Below are 7,124 nucleotides of genomic sequence, written 5' to 3'. Positions count from 1 at the left end.
GTTTTTAAACAGTAATTTTATTGTCTCCATCTTAAACGGGCGTATGACCAGGAATTCGTTGAGGGAGTTAAGGTTTATTATAGTTCTGAAGGACCCGTCTGGTTTGCAGACCAGGAACAGGGGTGAGTAAAACCCTTTCCCAGTTTCTCCCTCTGGGACCACCATCAGGACCTCTTACGGCAGAGATCATGCACCTCGGCCTCCAGGGCAGCTTGTTCTGGTGTGGAAGACCTGAGCGGGGTGACCTTAAATCGATCTTGGGGAACCCGGGCGAATTCTAGGCGTAGACCCACAGCTATCACCCCCAGTATCCATTTACTATTGGAAATCAAGGACCAGGCTGGGTAGAAGGCAGCTAGTCTCCCCCCTACCGGGGCAACTAGTCATTGGGGAGGTTTTTTAGTGTCACGTGCTGGACCTTCTTGACGCCCCCCTCCTCCAAACATGAAACCTGTACCTCTCCTTTTGTCCTCCCATCTGCCCTCATCTCTGGACGGCCTTCTATGGAAATAGCCTTTCCTGGTAAAGGGACGTCTGTAGGAAGGATTCGGTAGACTGGGGAACTTCTTTTTATCGTCCCCGGCTTTCTCTAAGAGTTCATCCAAGACTGGGCCAAACAGATATTCACCCTCACATGGAGTGGAGCAGAGTCGTGATCTGGCCTGGATATCTCCCGGCCAGCATTTTAACCAAAGGGCCCTTCGAGCTGCGTTAGATAAACTCGCAGTTCTGGCTGCCATCTTCGCAGAGTCCGCTGAAGCATCCGCCAAAAAAGCTGCCGCACTTTGGATGATTGGCAGCGTTTTCCTGATAGAAGCTCTTGAGACTCCGTCCTTTAGTTGGGAATCCAATTGGTCTAGCCAGACCATCATGGATCTGGCCGTACATGTGGCAGCTATCGCTGGTCTTAGAGCACCTGCTGACATCTCCCAAGTTCCCTTCAAAAAAGGAGTCTGCTTTCTTATCTAATGGGTCTTTTAAGGAGGCCATGTCGTCGAAGGGAATGGAGGATTTTTTGGAGGCTTTGGCTACTGCCGCGTCCAGTTTAGGGGCTTTATCCCATCTGTTTATCACTGGGTCGTCAAACGGGTACCTCCGCTTGAAGGCCGGAGGTAAAGAGCCTCTTTTTTCAGGTCTCTTCCATTCCCTATCTATTAGGCTCTGGACTTTATCATTTAACGGAAAGGCCTTCCGCTTCCTGGGATCTAGACCCCCGAACATCACATCCTGAGCTGAAAGTTCCGGTTTTGTGTCTGCTACCCCCATGGTGGACCTTATTGCTTTAACTAGCTTATCCATCTGGTCTAAGGGGAAGCAGAATCGACTCGAGTCTTCCTCTGAAGAAGACGAAGTGGAGGCCGGGGAATGTGAAGAGTCATCGATCCTTAGGGCGGTCGAGGACTCAACCTGAGAAACTACATTCTCTTCCCCTAGAGGAATCCTTTTTAGATAGGGCCTTTATCTCTGTCCTGATTATGTCCCTCAGGCTTGTGGTGAAGTTCGGCGTTTCTTCCGCTACCTGTATGGACGGGGAGAGTGTAAGGGCCTGTCTATCTACCCCAGGGCCAATGTCCCCTTCCACCCCTACCATTTCTCTCACGCATAGCTGACACAACTTTTTAGGGTGGCTGTCCGGCAAGGGGCAACTACAGAGGGCACATTCCCTGTGCTTCTGTTTTCCCGTAGCTTTCCTCCCCTGCAAACAAAACATAAGGGAACACTGCATCAGGGTACATTCACGGAGATCTCTTACCCATGCAGATGAGACAGGTACCGGATCACGGAGGGAGGCAGGAGGGTCCTTTAGCCTGGAGGAACTTCTGTGGCTTTGTTCGCCCGTCGGTTTCTGTTTCTTCTGCTGGCCACTCGCATGCGGTTTCACTGTGGCCTGTTTCTGTGGGTGCTCCTGCACCTCGTCCAGCTGCTCTAAGGGGGCTTCTGTCGTATCCATCGCTGGCCTTCAGAAGCACCCCAGCAGCGTCACCTCCTGCCTTTTAAGGCCTCCTTGTCCGGGTCAGCAGGGTTCTCGCGCGCACCCCCCACCCGGGACCCCCCCGCAAGCTCCGGTGTTATGATTGAGTCACCGTAGGAGGCAAAAATAGAAATGCTAGCTAAGTCCAGAAAACCAGAGAAGTTGGCAGCTATCGGATAGCAGACCCCTGAACCTATCAACACAACTAGCAGTAGCCATGGGGGGCTCCTACGATGCCCTAGGCCCCTCGATCACAGCCGGAGGACTACATAGCCTAAAGACAGAAAGGGAAATCTAAACTGCCCCAGAGCAGACCCCAAAGCAAAAGGCAGCCCCCCACATATAATGACGGTGAAGCAAGAAGAAAGAACAAAACACAGACAGAAAGATAGACTGAGCAAAGATAGGGCCCACGCTAGCTTAGATAGGAAAGGACAGGAAGGCTGCTGTCTGCAATCCGTGAAAAACCCTATGAAAATAAGAGCCAACAAACTGACAGTAAAAAAGGCCCTGAAGACGCTAGGCTTCAAAAAAGCTATGTCAGTACTCAGGAATATTCTGAAGACAGAGCAACAGGCAAAAGGAGATTCAGCTCACCCCAGCAGGGAATGGCAGAATCCAGAAAAGCAGGGAAAACAAAACACTAATGCAAAAAGGCAAAGCAGAAATCTTAGCTTTAGATGAGCAGGAATCAGACTGGTTTCCTAGAAGTCCACAGAGAAATCACCCGCAGGCCAGAAGGGCGTCGGCAGCCTTATATCCAGTCATTAACTCCACTCAGCCAGTCATCATCATCAGCCCCAGGTGTTTGACAATCAGGCTCACTACCTTTCTTCACCAGAAGAGGGAGTTCCTCGGGCCTCAGTAGTGAAGGGGAAAATGAACTCACAACACTCCGGTCCTCCTCCCCCCGCCCTGGCCACCGCGCGCCGGAAGCCGGCCGGCACCCGACTTCCGGTTTTGGCGTCCCCGGCCCCGCCCCCTCCACCGCGTCACTTCTGCCGCCCGTCTGAGGCCTGCGGGGGACGCGCAGAAGGAGCAGGCACGGCGCCCCCCGGCTCAGGCCAGGCCACAGCCCCCATGCACGCCGCCGACCGGGCGCCACTGCCAGCCCGGCCGGAAGAGAGAGAGCGGCCATGGAGAGAGCGCACCAGGAGGGGCCCGGGTCATACATACCTCCTGGTGCGGCAATATGGAGGCGGCTGTCCACCGGACCCCTGGCTCCCACCTGCTCTCACCACCATCGTGGAGACCTGCCCGGCCCCACCGTGGCGCTTCCAGGGACCCGAGCTTGACCGAGGTAGGAGACCCCCTCGCTACCTGGGTCAGTCAGCCGGCCTGGGAATCCCTCGGCGACTCCATGATGGACGATCTGAATGAAGTCCCGTCCTCTAGGAACAGGAAACCAACTGATGCGTGGGAGAGGTGCCGCCCTTTTGTATCTGTAGGTTTCCTGTTCCTGAAGGGCGGATCCCCTCTCTCAGGTGGTGCTGTCATGGACGACCGATAAATCTAGAAGCACCTGTAGATTTAGCCATAGGCAATTTTGAATTAAATTGACTCATTTTGCCAAGCTATATTACTAAGATCTGAAGAAAGGTAAAATAGGAAGTTGTGGGTATGTTAGACAAGGTTCCTCAAAGATGTGCCCAAATGATTACCTATTGGCTAGTCAATGGCAGCCCCACTCCCAAAAGGAGGGCCAAGGGAACAAGTATTAGCTAGAGCGGACCTTGGCAATGAAATGTCAACAGCTAAGTAAACTACATAAACTTGTTATATACTGTATATAATCCGTATTAAATTATTTTGATTAATTTATGTTTTTTTGTTATTTATTAAATAATGTTTTTTATTTTATTATGTTTATATATGTTTCAGTTTTATTTTTAATCGTCTCAATTTAAAACTAAAGGCAGAACCTGTCCCCTCAAATTTGTAAATCTTAAAAAATTCCAACTGCCATTTAAAACAGTAAATAAGAGAAATAACTCTCTAGATGTAACCACCCAGAGCAATACACTCCCCCTTCCCCTGCTCAATGACAAAATGTGTCAGAAAAATGATATTAAGCAAGAAATAGAGAAGCTGCATCTGCTAAACCAACCAACAAAATGGCCGCCCCCAGCGGCAGCGACACAAAACCCAGGGGAAGGGGACGGGAATTTTGATTAATATTATATAGATCATGGAAGAATTTGGCAAATGAATTAGCTATTTCTTGAGGATGAGATAAGAGTATTCCTTTGGGGGAAGAGATGGCATCGATTCTATTCCTACATCTGAGCTTTTTAAGCCTATTTGTCATATACCAGGAGGGACAATTAAGGTTGGAATATTGCTTGAATTTAGAAGTTTTAAGCGCCGAATCGTAAAATGAGAAGATCAGAGATCTGAGATCTTGTCTGAGTTTGGAGAGTTCCGCTTTTAGAATGGGGCAAGGAAAGGAATTGGCGGCAAGAGAAGACTCCTTGTCTTTGATGAGTGTTTGTAAATTCATTATTTTGTTAGCTTTTTTTATTCTAGAGGAAATTTGTATAAGCAGTCCTCTCAGAACTGCCTTATGGGCATTCCAACAAGAATAGGGATTAGTGAGACCCGAGTCATTTTCTTTAAAATAATTAGATATGGCTGTGGAGATTTCGGAATTTACATTTGGGACATGAAAAAGAGAGGAATTACACTTCCAGAGGAATTGTCTATCGTTGGCCGGTCCATCCAAGAACTCCGCAACGACAGGGGCATGATCTGAGATCGATTTAGGGAAAATATTAACTGACTGAAATTTGGGGAGTGAGAAGATATCAGTTACGATCAGATCTATCCTGGAAGCCGAATTATGGGGATCAAAGAAATGGCTAAACTCTATAGTAGTGGAGTTCAGGCATCGAAAGGTGTCAAAAAGTTTGTTCCCGTATAGCCAAGTATTGAGAGATTCCGTCTAATGCCTATTTGGGGAAGAGGAATCTAAAGAACCATTGGGAACCATGTTAAAATCCCCGGAAAATAACAATGAACCTTTCCTTACTGAGTTAATTTTTTTGACCAATTTGTTTAAAAATTTGATTTGCCCCTTTAGGGGAACATAAGTATTGACAATAGTATAATCAGAATTGTTTAACTTACAAATTAGAATATGGTAATGGCCTTTCTCATCTTTAACTTCTTCAAATGAACTCAAATGAAAGGGAATTTCTGATTAGAGTGAACACTCCCGCCTTTTTTTGGGCCCAGAGGATTCAAAAAAATGTGGATAATTTTTATCTATAAAGGTAGGGTGAGAACTGGATTTGAATTTTGTCTCTTGGAGACATACAACGTCAAGATGGACTCTATTGATTTCATGGCGAATGGAAAAACGTTTCCTAGGGCTATTACGACCTCTGACATTTTACGTGGCCAATTTGATTTTCATTGCAAGAGAAAGTGGTCCCGATGGGATATGACTAGAAAAAAGCAGTTACTGATAAAAGTAGGAGTGTTAAACAAAAATAAAAGTGAACCAACACTTAAAGAACAATAAAATAAACTAAAAAAGGTGGTCCTTCTTGCGCTGGGGAAAAGTTTGTACAGCGCAAGGCTAAGGAAACCCTCATTAGTATCTATAACAAATATATAAAAGAAAACAAAATGTATAAGAAAAGCACAATATCAATTATATAATATCAGACAATCCAAAGACACAAATTACAATAGGCTCAAGTGACATGTACTGGACCTGCGGAAGAAACTTTAGGAACAGAGGAAATGACACCCTGAGATTTCAAAAAGAGGAACCCTTCCTCAGGGGTAAGAAAAATTGCATTTTTCCCCTTGAAATTAAAAACGAGGCATAGAGGAAAGCCCCATTTGTAAGGAAGGCCTCTCTCCCTCAAAACGGAGGTAAGTGAACGAAAGTGTTTCCGACCCTCAATGGTCGTTTTAGATAGATCGGAAAACAACTTTAGATGTTGATATGGATCTGGGAATCCTCCTTTAATTCTTACCAAATTCTGAATTTTGTCTTTAATGTGGTAGAAATGAATTTTCAGTATGACGTTTGTAACGGGGTCTTCCAAGCTGGGGTACCTCTTTCAGTACCACCCCGTGTTTTCGGAGGTCCGCTCTGCGTTGGCTGGAGTCTGAATGAAGGACGCTGGCTGGAATTCCTCTGAGTGCATGGGCGCATATAAAAGATCACTGCTTCTCCATGTATTTCCAGTCTGACAACACTTTACTCACAGGACACAGAATATATCACACAGATACAGAGGGCCGACCAATAGACAAGCGTCAGGCCAGACATGCATTACAAAAGCAGCAGGTGGCCGGAGCCTGCGTATGTTTACTGTGGGAATTACAAAGGTAGAGGGAGGGCAGACACTGCTGATACATTAGGGACATGCATCTCACTTGGAACCTATTATATATACATATAACTGCACAACATATTCTGGGTGCTGAGTGGTTCTGTAACGTTTCTTCTGGGTAGGTCCTTAGGGATGGAAGGAGGTTTGGGGAGGCGATGGATACGATCAATGATAAGATCCGATAGATTTGGAAACATTCTCCTAAAAATCCCTTTAACATAGTCAGAGAGCTTAATGGGCGATATATCCTCAGATATTCCCCTAATCTTGATATTATTACCGAAGCTCATGGTTATCCAACCTTGAAGTAAAATTTTCCAGAGTCTCTTGGAAAATCTTTGTCTGGTTTTCCATGTCCAGACGCAACCTGGCACTAAGTTTTTCAACTAGAGTATTCATACACGCCTCAAGGGAAGTTGCGACAGGAAAGGCCCCAGAAGACAAAGAAGGCATAGATATTTCCTCAGGCTTCGGCCTAGGCTTTTTTGGAGTAGGGCTGGGTGAAGAACTAGAATCCTCCTCTGAGGAATTGGCAGCGGGGGACTGCGCATCCTTCCTCTTGCTGGAGGAGAGATCCATGGTCTCAGAACGAACATTTGAAGAGAGATGTGCCACAACTGACTGTGCTGAGCAAGTCTTATTTGTGGATGAGGAAGGAGAGGGTCCTGAGAGAGGATGGCGAGGGCGTCCGCTCAATAGGAGAACGCGACTTAGTCGGACTCAATAAATCAACCGAGTCCCTAGAAGGAACACAATTAGACTTGGTGTCTTTATTTTGCCTTTGAAATCTAGAAGCACCTGTA

The sequence above is a fragment of the Dendrobates tinctorius genome, unplaced genomic scaffold, assembly GCF_039654945.1.
Source record: "Dendrobates tinctorius isolate UK_male_01 unplaced genomic scaffold, ASM3965494v1 ptg000422l, whole genome shotgun sequence".
Classification (NCBI taxonomy): domain Eukaryota; kingdom Metazoa; phylum Chordata; class Amphibia; order Anura; family Dendrobatidae; genus Dendrobates; species Dendrobates tinctorius.
Note: the sequence above shows the minus strand (reverse complement) of the source record.